The following is an 18,062-nucleotide window of genomic DNA, read 5'->3' on the forward strand; positions in this document are numbered from 1 at the left end:
TTGTACTTGTACGTTATCAACTCACATTTCCCTGCAATGCCAATTGTGATTGGCCAGTGTCTACACCCAGTCGGCACCAGTTGTGTCCTGTGTTCTGTTGTGGACATGTTGCGGTTTGTGCCACATCGTTGTCAATGTTGATGTGCTCTGCAGGTTTTGTGTGTGTGCTGCATTTTGGGAGAGTCGCCCCTGCAGCTCTGATTTTGCTGCCCTTTATCCCTTTCATGTGGTGTACCTTTGACTTCTGTGCTTATACAGTGCTGAGATGTTGCATACTTGTGTACATTGATCTCTTGGTGGGAGTTGGGGGCTGGGGCATGGTTTGTCCGCAGATATGCTCAGCTCAATTGTGCATGTGTGCCATTGTGCCCATCTCCTACCGTCCCCCCCAGTCCCTGGTCGTTACTCACCCTGTTGCTGTTGTGTCCGGTCATGTTGAGCAGTGTCGGGGCCCCCAACTCCTGCCACCATCTCCCCACTGATGACTGTGGACACCATTTCCTACATCTCGTCCAGATCCTCCTGTGGTGCAGGACTCCGACCTCCAGTCTGCATTGCTGCCTTCCAGTTGTTGGCGAGTGTCAGCTTGGTTTTGCACTTGACATAATTCCAGAAGCTCTTGACCTCTTCCATTGTCCTCTTCAGCACTCCGACTGCATTCACCTTGCCCATGATGGACTGCCATAGTCCATTTTTGGTTGCCAATGACACAGTGGAGGTGACGAACGGTTGTTAATGGTGTTCTACCACCTTCGTTATCAGAAACCTGTTTTCTTGCGGACTGAACCGCTTCTTCCTACTCGTCTTCTCCTTGGCCTTCCCTGACCCCGAGGTCCCAGGCAGGTCCTCCCGGGGGGCTTGTGGTGTTCTGGTTCCTCCGTACTTGCTCCGGCGACATCCATTGTGCTTCGCTGTTGTGTGGCATTTGTTTGTCTGTTTGTTTCTGCTTTTATGGTGATTTTCTCACCTGACGCGTGTGAATTGCAGGCCTGTTGCTGGTTTTCGCAGATTTTTGTATCGCAATTGGCCTCATCGCAGCCTTCGTGTTTCGCATTTTTGCGGCGTGGCGTTGATTTTAACATGGCCATTTGACGCGTTATCTGGTGACTATCGCATGGTACCGCCCTGTTGTGAATACTTAGTTAACACAGCGTAATTTTCCCGCGATGGACTGCGATGTTGAGAGTTGCGTTAAGTTACTTTTGCGATGGTTATCACACGTTCTTGAGAAAATGCTCCTATGTGGTTTTTTTGATGTAAAAAATATGTTTATTACAGCAGAAATAAGCAAAAATGGCATTCAGGGAGATAGTGCTTCCCCTCCAGTAGAGTTTATACATGTCATGTTAACCCCTCCCACAACCCTCAGACTTTTATGCATTTTCGGCAAATATGTTCATGTGACAGAAACTGAAACTCACACAGTGAGCGATAGCTGGTGGAGGGCTTTCTCATCAGAAGGACAGAGAGGATCTTGTAAAGATGCACAATATATGTATTTTCTAGATGCTGAACTAGTTCTTTTGTGAATCCTCGCTTACAAGTACCAATATAAAAAGCAGGCTCATACATAAGAAGAGCGAACACAGAAGAGCCACAAGCATAGCCTGGGCGTGCAACATGGCTGTGGTTAAACAACATGGCGACTCATTCAAGCGAACATAAATTGGCATAAATCATTGCAAATGCAAAACGAGTTTACACATTAACATCCTCAAACATTTTACTGTATTTTTAAAAAAAGTTTAAGATGCTTTATTGAAGAGAATCATAAAAAATACAAGAATTTAATGATAGACATCGTCTGAGCATTGTGAGTGCGTCAGATATAGAACAGTAAAACAACAAATATAAACAAAATATTATAGATTGGTGAGCAGAACCATTCAAAGCCGCAATGCTTAACATCAAAATAGCCAAAAGACTTGGAAGTAATTTTGCGATTTTTTGTTTCTTAAGAGTAAAGAAGAAAAGAAGAAGGAGAGGGAAAGAAGAAAAAGAAAAAAGAAGAGAGGAAAATAAGATAGCAATCCCGAGATATATAATAACATAGTGCTACAACCATTTCTTAGCATCTAAACATCCAACTATAATGATAATTACATCATGGAGAAACATTGGTGGTGCTAACAGGTTTGGAAAAGGTAGCAGTTCTAGATAAGTAAGTTGTAAGTGGAAGCCAGATCAAATCTTTTTTAATCAGCAGGGGAAGTGTAGTGGCATAAGCTCTATCTAACCTGTGGTGGTGACATAATAAATTCCACCAGGCAATGAAAGTGATTTTTTAAGTATCCTTCCAGTTTGATGTCATAACTTGTAAGGCTAAAGCTAACAATAAATCAATACATTTCCCAATCGACCTTTGAGAATGCTAAATGGGGGAAGTACCACCCAAAAAAGATGTACAATATTAAATGTAATGTCTGTAGATAAAATAGTATTAATTCTATCTCAAATGAGAGACCAAAACCTTTTAACTCGAGGGCACTAGAAAAACATGTGAAGAAAATCACTATTCTCTTGGGCACAAGACCAGCAATTAGTGTGTGTAATGAGTTGAGACCTATAACGTTGCATGGGAGTATAATACAGTGTATTGTAGAAGAAAAATAATGTTTGAGTAATAGCAGCAGAACGGGAAGTGGTATGTATCTTGCCCCAAATTGCATCCCAGGAACGTTGGGAAAATTCTTAATGGAAGTCAGGCTCCCATTGTAGCTCAGTTTCGGATTTAAGTCTGTCATCCTGAGAGAGACATCAACGTTTACATATATAGGATGCCTTAAAGTGTGTGGAGAAGTCAAAGGAAGAAGAAGTAGGAAAAAGATGAACTGATGTGGAGGAGACCTGCAAAAAAAGCTGTAGAAGAATAAGCCTAAGGTGCTAATAATGGGCAACATGATAGGATGAAACACCATATTTTGATTGGATGTCTTTGAATTTTAGCACAGAGTCGTTGGAAAAAATATGGTCAATAACTATTATTCCTTTGTCGATCCATTCCTGGGTAATTGGATTGGAGCAGTAGGGAAGTGACAATAGAAAAATAATGCAAATGTAAAAGTGTAAAAAAAGCTCTAGGGGCTTGAGCGATGGGAACCGACTCCTCAAATGAGAACGGGGCGGTTTGGGCTTGTTCTAGGAGACCCCAGGCAGTAAGTTCATCTAATGAATGAGATGAAAGAGAGGTCCAAACTTGCTTAAGAGAGAAAGCCGAATGATATTGTCTAAGATGGGGAAAATTAACCCCTCAATTATTCTTAGGCTGTTGGAGTCTAGGTGGACAAGTAAATATTGATGATTGGTAACATCGTCATTTTAGTAGCAGCTAGTTTCCCCCACCAGGACAGATAAAGAGGAGACCAATTAAGGGACAGAAGAGTAATTTTTCCCTGAACCTGATCTAAATTGAATTGGATAGTTCCTTTTATAGTATTAGAATAAAGAATACCTAAACATTTGATGGTCTTAAAATTCCAGGTAAACCCTGTATTATGAAACATGGCGGGAAGGCAATACTTATTTAATGGCAATACCTCTGATTTCTCTATATTGAGTTTATATCCTGAGACTGAAGACTTCTCGTCTAAAAGAGAGAAAAAGGCTCGAAACGTGTTTTGTGATTTTGACACATAAAGTAAAATATCCGCATAAGCAGTGAATTTCACTTCGATTTGTTTGTATTTAAATCCAGAATAAGCAGACGACCCACAGATTTTCTCTAAAAAGGACTCTAAGGCTAATATTAAAAAAAGGGGGGATAAAGGACATCCTTGTCGGGTTCCTTGCTAAAGGGGAAAAAGAGGACTGTTTGCCATTAACAAAAATAGAAGTAGAAGGTTAAAAGTATAAAAGATGAATGTAACTAATAATACAAGAGCCAAACCTATACCATTTCAAGGTGCAAAACATGTAATTCCAGTTGACCAGATCAAAGACTTTTTCAGCGTCTAAAATTATAGTAGCCTGTAGTATATTACATTTGGACGCTGTAGCAAAGTAGGATCTGCTTTTATGGTTACCCCCACTTTTTGCCTTATGCTAAGCTGTTTTTGACTAGTCTGACTGGGATCCTGCTATTCAGGACCCCGATCTAACTGCTTTATCCCTTAAATTGTTATGTTCAGTACTTAAGTACCTCCTAGATTGGATACTGGGGTACCCTTACTAGTCCCTAGTATATGGCACTAAGGTTCCCAGGGCATAGGTACCCCAGAGGTCCCCCATGGACTGAAGCATGTATTAAGCCTCCCATGGGAGACCATTCAAAATGGAAGTATAGGCCTGCCATTGCAGCCTGTGTAAGCTGGTGCTAGCACCACTTACTAAAGATATAGGTTTCCTATATCTAGGGTCACTGCACTTAAAACCTGTAAGTCACCCCTAAAGCTGGCCTTTGCAATCCTGAAGGCAGGGTGCTAGGTTCTAAGTGTGAGGGTGCCCCTGCATGCGCAGGACACCCCTACAGCCTACGGAGTCCCTTCTCCTGGATTGTAAGTGAAGCAGCCATATACTATAAAGAGGGGCACGGCGTAATTACGCGAGGACCATCTCAAAACTGGATGCAACGAATCCTATCATGTTTGGTATCAAACATGTTGGAATCATACCCCCACCCCGTAAATGGTGTGCGAGTATGATTCCAAGCACTGGAAGAGCCCTCCGTTAGGCTCTCAGTGTTTCCGGTGCCAGCATTCTAGACCCGAACAGCACAAAATGGTTGCTGCCGACCAGAGACACGATTCTGCCCTCCTGCTGCTGAGCCAAGCTTGAGCAGATGAAGGCAGGACAATAGGCATCCTGTCGCAAGGAGGTGTGACCACCTCTTAGATAGGATTTAGTGTATTGGGGCAGGGTGGGTGCGCTTGCCAGCGCCACTCAGTCTGCATGAGGGGCACATTTGGTGTCCGCATGCATAGTCCAGTTCAAACCAGCTCTAGGAGCCGTTGGCTCCTGCCCTGGCATGAAACTGGACAAAGGACATGGGTGTAACCTTCCCCCTGTCCGGACCCTCCACTGGGAGAGTCCCCTGAATCAACCCAACCCTTTCCTTATGGTACTTAAGGGCTTACCTCTGGGTGGTTCCCTAGATTCGTCGTGGGACAAAATTCAGATTAGACACCACTTCTTCTACAGTCTGGGCACTCTGGACTTCGCTTCACTTCGTTTGGGCTTGACTTCACCTCCCTTCCAGTCTGCTGCATCGTCTGTGCCTGTGCACCATACAGGAACCTTCCAAGGTCTGTGGGCATCAAAGACACCTTAAGGAATCTCCCTTGAAGTGAATGCGTCACTTCCCTGCATTAGCAGGCACCACAACTGAGTCAATCGGTCTGCTGATCCTGAGCTCCTCCGGACTCCGAAAAGTTCTGCAAGACAGGTGGTGGTTTTCAACAGCTCCAGAGGTCTGACCTGTCCTCTCACCAAGTTTGAGGCCAGTATCCCTCGGGGGGGTTGCAATAACTGAACCCCTGTGCACTGCGTCAACCTGCAGTTGTAAAAGGCTCGTTGGCTTCCTTCCAAGAAGATATTCAGGCTCCAAGTAGCCATAACCTTGAGCATCTCCATCAACCAGAATCTTCGGCCACACCGCATCGTTGTGCATCATGGCCTGCATCTTTTCCAAAGCCCGCATAGGCTGCCCTGCCCTCTTGCCAAATTTAAGGCCAGTATCCCTTGTGGGGGCTGCAATACCCGAACCCCTGTGTACTCCATCAACTTGCAGTTGCAAAGGCTTGTTCGCTTCCTTTCAAGAAGATCTTTGGGCTCAAAGTAGCCCCAACCTCAAGCACCTCCAGTGACCACAATCTTCAGCCACACTGCATTGTGTGCACTGTGGCCTGCATCTTTTGGTGAGCTGCTCGAGGTCCTCTTGCGACTCTAGTGCCTCCGGCCTGTGGGTCCATTTGAGGGACTCCTTTGCTTCTTTTGGGCTCCCCTGATTGCTCTGGGCCTGACCTGACTCCCCTGCTTGTGGTGAGTCTCCTGGACCTTGCTGGTCCGATATTGCACCTTTTTCAACTTCTGTGTTGGTTGCATTCGCCAAGGCTTGTTGGGGCTCTCACCAGACACCGACCCCTAAGCACTCGACATCCGACGTGGGTCAGCTCGTGCAGGGCTCCTGGTCTTCCTCAGCATCGCCTGGTCCTCACAGCTGCAGAGTGAAAAGTCCTCGTTAACTCTCCTGCAACTCCCGACATTCGTCTTCCAGACCTCCTGGTCACTCCTTAGTGACATAGACTCTGTTGCCTCTGCTTGCAGGTACCTCTCAACTAGAATCCACCTTCGGATTCCACCGGACACTTTCTCCTTCATCAGTAGTGGCACTTTCCTGAAGTCCTCCATTGGGTTCAATGGCGGTTTCCGTCACCTCTTCACACCTATGCACCCAGCTTTCCTGGTGTACATAACGTGGGTACTAGGGTATCCATGGGTGGGGTGGCTCTCCAACCTTCTGTCTTCCACAGGGTTTCTTCAGGGTCCACTGGGAAGGGTAATTAATCTTTAAAATTCCAACCGCGACCTACACGTAGAGTTGTATGGAGCACGCAGTCGTGTTCACACACTGCACACGCTCTCAGTGGGGTTCCTAGTCACTCACCGTGGGTGGTTCCTTGAGTCGCCAGCACTTCTACATCCTCTCAACATTGTCTTGACCCGGGTTGTGGTTCTTATACCACTTTCTTAGTACATGGTTTGGTCCTCCCCTGGGGTACACTATGTATTCTGTGTATTTACAGCATATCTTTGCAAAGTATTGTGTGCATTGTGTTTATCTCCGGGTAGTAGATATCTAAACATGTTAGATAGTATTATATAATAAGTACATATTTTTATAAGTACCATGTGTGGTTCTTTTTCACTTAATCTATACTATAAGATTGCATTCTGGTAAAACAAGCTGCTTTACACTCCTTCCGGACTAAGCCTGAAGGCTGCTCTCCACAGCTACCACTTAGAGAGCTTTCTAAGGTTGACTAGCACTTCTTAAATCAGCATAAGGGTTGTCTGGACTGGTGCAGGAAGCCCACTTACATTAGTGGACATCATATACCAGGCCGGCTTCTCACTGATGCCATATGGATTATGTTTTTTAAAGTTATGGAATTATCTGAGAGAAAACAACCCTTCACAAATCCTGATTGATGAATGTCAATCAAGTCTGGAACAACCTGCTTAATACATAAAGCAAGAGCCTTAGCGAATATCTTGCAGTCAGTATTACTAAGAGAAATAGGCCTATAATTCCTGCACAGTGATAAATCTTTACCCTTTTTGGGAAGTAAGCAAAGCATAGCTTGAGGAAATGTTCCTTGTTTACCTTGTTGTGTGGTAAAGTGGGAAATTAAAAGTAAAAGTTTTGGAAGCAAAAGATGTGAGAAATGTGCATAAAATTGAACAGAAAACTCATCGGGACATGGAACCTTGCAAGTTGAAGTAGGGCATGTTTAAGTTCCTTCTCTGTTATCTCAGTATCCAAGATAGAAAGGTCAGATGTATGATCCAATGATTTGGGGACAGAGTGAGAAAAAAGTGTCTAATTGATTGATTAGCACCACCACCTGACTATTTTCGCGCAGCAGCATTAGAGACAGAGGAAGCCAAAGAGTTAGAGGTGTGCGCAGCATCCATTTTAAATCACAGTTTGATGAAAACAGCCCTCCTAGAGAAACTGGCTGCAATTACACAGCAAGAGGTGCACCCAGGCGTAAACAATGGAGCACAATGGGGTGGATGATGAAGTACCTCTCAACAGAGAACAGTGTGGGCCATTTAAAAAAGAAATGAAAAGAAAAGAAAAAAGGATATTTCTTATGAGGAGAATAACTCCCATGAGCCCCTAATCAGAGTCGCGTGTAAACTGTCTAAAATGGCGGCAGCATCTCCTGAGAAGTTGGGAGCAGCAGGCAAAAAGCCTAAAAGACAAGATAAAGGCCAAATTCAGGTCTATAAAGCTTACCTTGCCGCTCCCCGCCCCATCAAACACCCCTTCCGACAAGAAAACATGCTAATGCGCAAGAACTGCCGGACGGTGAGGAGATAATATCCTCGGCTCCCGCGGAGGAAAACTAGCGGGCAGCCAATTTGATTCATTGCCCACTCTATGTGGTCTTGAAAACCTATTTTGTCCACATCTTAAAACTCCTGTCTTCTTAACCCTTACCATATCTCCTACCTGCAACTTAACGGATTTGCACCCATGTTTATTATCATAATATTCCTTGTATATTTGTTTAGCTCTTTCAATGCATCCTTTCGCCTCCTCAGGTTCCCAAATTCACTCTCCTAGCACACGGCCTCCATCCAAGGCTGTCCTTCGTGAAAGTAGTCCTCCCTCTCATTAGTTCAAAGGGACTATCTCTCCTGTTAAAGCACAAGGTGCTAATCTGAACGCCCATAAAGTCCGAAACAATTCTATCTCCCATTCCAAACATTATACTTAGCGAACTCTATCACCCCCTTTGGCACTCTGTTAAAACGTTCAACAACCCAGTTTCTGTCCGGGCGATAAAGTGAAGTAGTACTATACTTTACTCCGTTGCGTTTCAAGAATTTCTCAAATGCTTCGCTACAAATTGTGCTCCATTGTGTGTGATCACCAATTTAGGCAGCCCTTTCCTCTGAAAAATACCATCCAAACATTTTACCACTGTGCTTACATCGACACGCTCTGCTACCTTTACTTCCGGCCATTTCGAAAAATGGTCAACAGCAACAACAAGGTACTTCTGCACGGGTCCATCCCAAATTGGACCCACGCGTGGGTTCATATCCCAACCTCGCCGCCAACTTCTGTAAAGGTGGTCCTCAGACTCATATTCTTTTTTAAGTTATTTATTCAAGTACCCTGGCACGGTACAAGCAGCAGGTGCCTGTGCCTCGAACTTGTTTCTCACGTCACACTCCTCAGCCTTCACACATAATCATACTCAACAGTCCAATACACATTCTACCTGTGGCCCACACTCCAGGGATCAGGATAGGATAGATCACCGCACACTCACTCTTCCCCTGTCACCTTTTCCAGCCCCCCACCCCAACCGCCCTCTCCAGTTTTCCCTTCCCTGCCATCCCTTGTCACCTCTTCCTCTACTCCCACCCCACCCGCCTTCCACCTGCATCAGCCTCATGCAAAGGAAACAGCCTGAAATACATGCTGCTGCAGGAAGGTGTTAAGTAGCCCCCTCCACCCCTCCCACTTTACACTAGAACGGGGGAGTGTGGAGGAGCCACATTAACAGCTCCCTCCAGCAGAATGTATTTCACGCGTCACATGTCAGGATGGTGCCAGAGAGAGCGCACCTTTTAAACTGTAAGCAGCGCTCTCTCTGGCATCACATATACCACTATCCAACTCGGACTTTGTGCGGGTTTGCTCAAAGTATATTTGTGACACGCACATTGTGTTCCTGTTCGAAAAAGACAACACATTTTACTATTTTTGGCTACAATGTTATAGTCTTGTGGCCGCAAATTTGGCAAACCAGTCCGCGATATCCAGGGGGGAGGGTTATGGGGGAGGGGGGTCTGTCCAGGGCTCATGTACCCTCCTTAGGTTGCAGCACTCCCTCTGTAGCCTGCTCGGGGTTTCTATGGATCCAAGTTGAACAATTAACTTGGCTTCATGTAACTACTACAGTTTGTTTTTTCTGTGAAGAATGGACTGGCCTTAAAGCAAAATTACCGGAAGGCTCCTGCACACCCAGACACCTATCTCCGCTCATGGACTTCCATTCTACGAAGGTTGTCCAGGACAGACTCTGGTGCTGAGATCCAAGACTACAGATCCCACAATACATTAGTCACCCCTCAAAGCAATGATCTGTAAAAGGATAGCCCAGAACTAGAACATGTTGCCAGTGAAGACATGGGTGATCTGCTAACCTTTCATAGGGGGTCTGCAGGAAGAGTTGCGGGATCCTCCTCCCAGTTCATACCAATCTTTCCAAAGATCTATAACCACCACCAGTGCTTGAAACAGGGGCGTAACACGGGCCCCTGCATCCCCCGCAGTGCGGGGGGCCCCCAAACTTCAGGGGGCCCCCTCAGCACTGCACTTCGGCCGGGGAGCTCCTGATAGAGTCCGGAGGAGGCCCCTCCTTCAAGGACCTTGCAGGGGGGCCCCCTCAATTATCGTTATACCACTGGCTTGAAATGGATAAATAGAAGTTCTGGTACTCTGTGCCAAGGTACCTGCTTGTTTCTGAGAAGAACCAGTACTCTCCCTTTCAAAATAAACAAGTGCCGGGACTCAGTACCGGACAGTACTGGCTCATTTAAAGCACTACCACCAGTAGTCAATAACTTTGAAGTGACCAGTGTCAATGTACTGTGCGGTGTCCACCCACCGGTGACCACGAGGGCACTGCTCACCCACCCTACAGTAACCTTTACCAACCAGTGCCAAGTGATCAGCAGTGTTCACTCACCTGTAAAACATGTGTAACCTAAGGGCTATCTCTGCTTACTGATGCCTGGGCACATGAACTCTGTATCCTTAAGGATAGTTCCACTGTCTGAGGCCTACACCTGTAGAAGACTTAAAGCCAAGGGGATATCATATCTCTGTTATCTAAGGCCAACACCTATAGGTAGCACGCAACTTGAGGAGCATTGATGCTGTTTTGAAGTAAACACATAAAACAAATGTTACCTGAGAGGTAACGAGAATCTACTTTCTGTGCCCTTGGTCTATAAGATATGTTATACATGTGGTTTCAGGTTGTGGTCTGTTTAAGTCAGCGTGATTGATTTGGCCTCCTACTAGCAAACTTAACATCTCTTTCTGACTGCCAAAACGAAACCTCAAAGGGCAAAATAGCCTCCAATATTAAGAAATTTGCCATTAATGGCGAGTGCTGTGGTGCACAGTCGAGGAGTGTTGTTTAACACATACAACATCTCCTACATAGGGAAGAGCCTGGGAATGGTGCACCTAGGGTGTAGTAAGATAGTTCTGCAGTGACAGATCACATTGTGAATTCCTGGATTGCACTATCTCCATAATAATAGGTAATCATTGATACAGGCCGAGCTTTTGTGCTGAAAGTTCCGTCCTGAATATTGACCCTTTGTCCTGAGAGTCTACAGTCACTCTCTAGACTTTGTCTACTTGTCTGGTGGTCCTCCTAAGATGAGCAGTCACCTGCCAAAACCTGCTCTGCAAACTGGTGACTTAGCCTGGATGTTGAGACTGCAAGAGGGCAGGTGTAACTCTCTCACTGACATAATTACTTTGTTCTCCTCCCAGGGCGGGGAGCATTACAGAACTGGTTTGTAAGCTTAATGGGTGTGCCTCTGTGGAGACTTGCGTGCTGTAGCCACACCCTCATTGATGTGGCTTGACAACCTTTCCACACTGCACGCTACTAGCAGACTGAAACTCAGTGCAATAGAGAGACCGTGTGGCCATCTACACAAGTTAGAAGGAAACTGTGTGAACAATGTCATTATAGAAAAGGCACCATTTATAAGCAGTACTAGTTCTGTATCATTTGATATTTTGTACCTGACTTTGAGTCTACACATTTCAGTAATTTAATTCTGGTTTGTTTCACATTCACAGAAATGCCAGGTTTATGTAATGGAAATATATTCACATGTACCCTATTTTCTAATCCCAACTGAGCGGTTTGCCTGCTCATATGTAGGGGAAGCAAAACTGTGCTTGCACATTTTTTTATTTCAATTTTTCTCAACTTTGAAAATATGTTTTTATATCACAGTTTTGACATATCAGAAAGGTGACATGCAAGGCTATAAAAAAAGAAAGAAAAGCAAAAACTTGCAAGGATCACAGCTTTTTGTCAGAATCCACCACTGGTGCTGCCAAATGCTTGGGTTGCTAAAAACCAAGGGTGCCTATTCTTGATTATATTACATGCCTGTTTCCTCCACCAACCTCCACTTGCTGTCTCTTAATCTCACCCTGGCAGGTTCTTTTTTATCTCTGCACTCTCCCCTTATCAATGTCTTCCCATCTTTCTCTTTGTCCTTCTTTCTCTCTTTTCTGCCTTTCACTCTCTTGCTCTGGCCCAATGAATGAAAAATAAGTCATGGTTTCCAAAAATACATGCTTCTGCCCACCATCTTCGGCCCTAGTGGTAATCGAGGGCCTGATTTAGAATTTGGCCATCGGGCCGTCCTTTGTCAGTGCAATGGAGTAAATTGCCCCATCGCCCTGGCAGAGGTCCTGATAACCACATTTTGAAATCTCCTTCAGGCTGGGGGTCATTTCAAGCATTGACAGGAACCGACCGCCAATGCAGTTCCTGCCTATGCGTTGTACCTTTGCCATACAGCTCCGTCAAAAGAGCGGGATTTTGTTTTTGAAAATAAAAAAACACAGTGCCCCCCATGCCATGGGTGTTACCGCCCATGGCGAGCGGGGTATTTTGCACTTGTCACTGCCCCTTACCTAAATGGTTTTCCTGGCAGTGACGGGCAGTGAAAACTGACCTGAATGTCCATCCATCTAAATTAGGTGAGTGGAGATGCTGGTCAACCGATGAAGACCCATACTCCGTCAGCCCATCAGAGGGGCGCAACCACGGTGGAGATGGATTTATCTCCGCTTTTGTTAAACCAAAGGTAACCCCACATTTAAGGTGGGACAGCGGACCAATATGTTGGTAAAAGGGTACTCTGTTCCCGTTGCGATGGAGTAGCCTTTCCGCCTACTAGTATATCGGACCTCTACTCACCTATAAATATTAATACTACAGATTTAGAAACTTTTTGTAAATCAAGGCCTATACCTAGACAGTAATCACGAATGTGTGCGTTAACACATGGTGCATCTGTGAGCCTGTTTTCAAATGATTGCATTAAAGTGCATTTGTTAAAAGTGAAATTTCCCAGAGTTAGTACATGCGATGCAGCTTGCACAACCTGGAAACAGTGAGCTGTGGTTGCTTCTCCATTTCCCCACTATTCTGCAGTTCATGCACCACTCCGGAGAAATTCTGAGTTCAATGTGTGCTCTTTAGGAGGTGCAATCACAGGAAAGCATCTGCACAGTCGTGCTCAATGCAGAACATGTCGAGGCAGGTCTTCTGTGACTGCATAGATGCGAAGAGCTGCAAGAAAGAGAAATTTGAGGACATTGCTCTTGTTTCAGCGGAAGGAGCCATTTGAATATGGCAATGCACTCTATGCAGGAATCACCAAACAGGCTCCAAACTATCCAAAACTCCACAGTAAGGCTCATCCTCAACCTACCTCGTGGCACCCACATCAACCCACACCTAAGAGACCTCCACTGTCTCCCCATACACAAACGCACCCAGTTCAAACTGCTCACACTTACATACAAAACACTACACAACAATGGCCCTGCCTACCTCACCAGCCGCATGTATATCCACCTACCTCCCAGGCACCTCTTCTCAGCCGGACTCTCACTAGCACACATACCCCACCTCCACAATGCCACAGCCGGAGGTCTCACCTTCTCTTACATTTCCCCCCAAAAATGGAACAATCTCCCACACTACATCAGAGTGTCCTCGTGGCTTTTCCAATTCCACATAAAGCTGAAAACTTGGCTTTTTGAATAACCTCACCAACGAGACAGCTGTCTAGACTTCCTGCAAATCACCGAAATACCCCACAGGTGATTAACGCTCTAGACAAATATACATAATATTACATAATATAACATGCGAAATTTATAGTTGCTTTTTCCACATCCTGATTTAGCTAATCATGAGAATCAGGATTTCTGGAATTTTCCGTCCCAAAATTCAACTTACATCAGTCAAAAAGTCATCAGGTGGGTGAATTTCCCACTGTCATAAGTTTAGGTTTAGGGGTGGCCTTGACCTCTGCCCGAGGGATCAGGGGACCATCCACCAGGGTCTAAATGACCATATTAGTTATATTTTAATTGCACATCCAAAAATGTACTGTGCTGTCTTCGATAAGTATGCACATACAACTGTTGTTCAGTTTTTACATTGAAAGTAAGTATGTCTTCTTCCATTTAGATTTTTAAATTTAACTCATTTATGAATTATGGTTAATAAGGAAATATCAATTTCTGTGGGACATCTCACTTCAAAGCCATCGCTAATTTATCCTATGATGGACTAATACAAGGCTATGAACATATATACAATGACTATGAATAATCTCAAAAAGACTGTACCATCATTCTGGAAAGTTGAACAGTTTTAAAAACGATCACCAAAGACACTGAATGAAACCCATCTTGGGGGTAGAGAATAAAAATGACGCTTTTGCATGTAAATTGATTCAAAAAAACACAAATAGGCTGTCATTCTGAGTAAAACCATGTGAAGTCTTACCATGCCTATTAAAACTTAATTTGAGAAATAACTCCACTCTGTCACGAGTGTTTGTACGAGCAAATCTAGACTACATCAGCTCTGTGTTCTTAAATTATGATGTACGTCAGATTATTGTATATAGAAATATCATCTGTCGAAAATATTATTTACACAACTATTGTCCCATTGGCTGTATATTTTCTAAGAAACTCAATGATATTGGTGATGCGCTGTCACTATTTTTCATTTTGCATAACACCCACGCTAATCTTCACTGCATATACGAACATATGAAGTGTGATTTTGACGTTACGGTGTGTTCACGTTAAGTTAGCCATAGTAAATGTAGGCCTTAGTTTAACGGACTCATGCTTACTTGAAAATGCATTTTTGGAGGGTGTGCAGTGTCTCTCTTTCTCTTGTTTCTAGGGCTAATCTGCAGTACTTGTAACTAATTAGTTGTTGCCAATAGTTTGGGTTCTGTGAGAATAGATTATCAGTATATGTTCCATACAGAGTTAATTGTGAATTTCCACACCTGCGTCTTGGACAAGCTGACCGGAATTTACCATGGTGTTACTAGATATCTCTTGAAGGCCATGCAGCTGAACACTTCCATTGTGTGATGTCTAGGAGGAAGACTATAATTGTATTATCATGTAATGTGTGTGATTGGACAACTCTCCCTGTGAATTGTGGGTAGTGGTGCAAACTGTTGAGAACTGCGGGGCATATTATCAAGCCAGGCGATAAAATTATCGCCGCTTTAGCGGCAGAAAACTGCCGCTAAAGCGGCGATAATGGGCTTGATATTATGCTCTATGGATTTCCAATTGAAGCCCATGTTAAATGTGAAGGACGTTTAACATAGGCTTCAATTGGAATTCCATAGAGCATATTATCAAGCCCATTATCGCCGTTTTAGCTGCAGTTTTCTGCCGCTAAAGCGGCGATAATTATATCGCCTGGCTTGATAATATGCCCCGCAGTGTTTTAAATTTGCGTTGCTGAGCCAATTAGAATCAGATGCCCTTTTTCTCTGCTTGTGAGCATATATCACTTTCCTCTCTCTCCATCTCTCTCTCGCTCTCGACTTTTGCTTGTGAGCATATGTCACTTTCCACTCTCTTGAGACTTTTGTTCCTGCTCAAAGAGTTAGCCTCCTGAGCGAATCCTTCCTCATTTATCTGACTGAATCTTAATTTGATTCTGTCTTAAAGAGACTTTATTTGCTAACAACGTTTGCTCCATCTCCCATGTTCCTTTGATTCCTTAACCCCTTCCATGCTGCGCAAATTCCGCCGCTGTGCTGACGGAATCTTGCGCGGGCGTGGTCATGACGGAACGGTTCCGTCATGAGCACAGCTCAACCGTGGCTCATGACGGAACCGTTCCGTCATGAGCACCGAAGGGGTTAACCTAGCATTAGGGAATTATCCCTACATGAGAGACTGATTTTTCTCAATTTACCCAATCCCCACTCTTAGCATTTCCGCTTTGCATTTTCTGATTTTGAATTGGTTTTAAATATTTGATGATGATTTCATACTGATCATTTCTTCCTGGTGCTTTCAACAATTTGAGTTTATAACTTTGTTTATCTGCTAATTTACCTTCATTGATTTACAAATCTACTATTCTCTGTCATCCTTGGGGGGCCTAATGTGCTGTCCTGTCTTTTATATATTGTTGATGGTAAACCTCAGCCTGGGATGAGAGGTCCAACCACTAAAGTGTAGCTTGTGCTTGAGTTTGCACCAAGGATCTGCACAGTGCAAATTCAATTCTTCTGCAACAATATTCTGATACCACATCCTGATATTGGTATCTATTCAATTATCTCAATTAGATAGTAGCCAGCAAAACCGCAACAGTTGTGTGCAATAAAAGGGGATCAAGATGCCTTAGAGTGTGTTGGCAAGGATTAATCTAATCAAATCTCAGCTCTAAAAAGTGTGCTATATCAAATTAAGACTCATGTTACCTATCAGAGTCAGAATAGGTAGACAAGATGGGGGCTAAATGAAGTGTATGCCCAGTGTCTAAAACTCCTAGGGATTTAAGAAAAACTAGAAAGAAGGATTCAGGAAGATGGCATTAATCCCTGCCTATCGGCAGAGATACTCCTTAGGGCGGGGGGAGGGGGGGGTGTAATGTAGATGAAGGACTGTAATACATTTAAAAGTATGGGAAAATACTGTATTAGACCCATATAACAGTATATGGAAATTTCACAAATACATGCACTATGCCCATCTATTAACTCCATGTTTCAAATAACTACAGTACAGGTTCCTATTCAGGTAATAGTTCATTTCAGTTGTTCTGACTTAAATATATGCAGTGTAGTTTGCACTATGAACACCACTGGTGTGATCTCCAACTATAGGTTCCTCTTCATGATTTGTAATATCTTTGCAAATATGTTGCATTGACCACCTCATATTTCATTTAAATACAGTGCACCATGGCACATGAAGTTCTCTCTGCCTTCCCCCGACGCAGTGCTTGAATTTCATTTAAAAGGACATTTTTAGAAACATTTCATATACCTTTACGGTGCAGCTTAAATACAAATAAACATTACAATAAAGTGTCAATAACTATCAAACCGCATGCAATTCAATTTTAATTGTATGTTCGCAAATTCAAACCTTTGTTTTTGTCTTCATATTTGTTAGTTAGGTTAGTGACCTTCCACCTGTAAATTTCTTCATCACGGCTGTGTTCCTTTTGTGGTCAGTAATTGTGCATCTGTGCATCTGTCGGGTGATGGACGAGGAACCTACGGCCTTATTAATAGTTTGGCGGACGGGTTACACCATCACAAGTGTGGCGGATATCCCATCTGCCATATTACAAGTACATTTTAGCCTATGGTAGTTGCAATAAGGGAGGCAAGATATCTGAATCATTAGGAAAGTGTTGGGATGTGTTGTATTTACGGCAATATGACACATCCCTGTGCTTTCCTCTGTGCTGGCACACAATTGGCTGCCCATCGCCATTGTGCATGGGGTGTCTGTGTTGTAGTGCTGATTGTTTTTGTGCAGAAAGTAATACCTTCCTGCAGAAAAACAATCTTTGAAGGTGTTTTCTTTCCTCTATGTGTGCTACAGAATGCAGCACACATAGAAAGAGCAAACAATGAGGGGAAATAGAGGTATTTTTCCTCCCTCCGCCGCTTTAACGCCTCCTCTGGGGAGGCGATAGAATCATTCCCAAGTTTACGAAACAATGTAAATCTGGGAATGTGTTAGAATCCATTAGTGCTGCGTGAGACCACCCACAGCAGCACCCATGGAAGGCCCCTTTTACTCAGATTAATGCTTGAAAGGGGGCCATATTTACAAGGCCATGAAAGGCCACGCAGGGTTGGCTTTGCATGGCCTTGTAAATATAGTTCAGCATTGTGCGCCACCGGAGTGTCAAAAAAAGCGATGCTCCAGTGGGTAGGGGCCTCGTAAATATACCCCATAGACTATCAACACAAGAGTACAATCTTGAGAAAGCAGATGGCAAGGTACAACACTGAAGGCACAATTTGCAGTGCCTAAGGTACAGCTAATCAAAGAAGTGTAGACAAAATAGAATTGTCTCAAACAGGATTAAATGTATTAATTAAACCACATCAACACCAGGGCTCATCATCTTATTTCCACTGTGACAAACTGGAATTTAACCACATGAAGATATGGGGGCAGATCTATCAGTGGTTGTGCGATGCCCTTGCACCACGCAAGGGGACACAGGGCAACACAAACCCTAGAG

Source organism: Triturus cristatus, chromosome 1_2 (assembly GCF_964204655.1).
Source record: "Triturus cristatus chromosome 1_2, aTriCri1.1, whole genome shotgun sequence".
Lineage (NCBI taxonomy): Eukaryota > Metazoa > Chordata > Amphibia > Caudata > Salamandridae > Triturus > Triturus cristatus.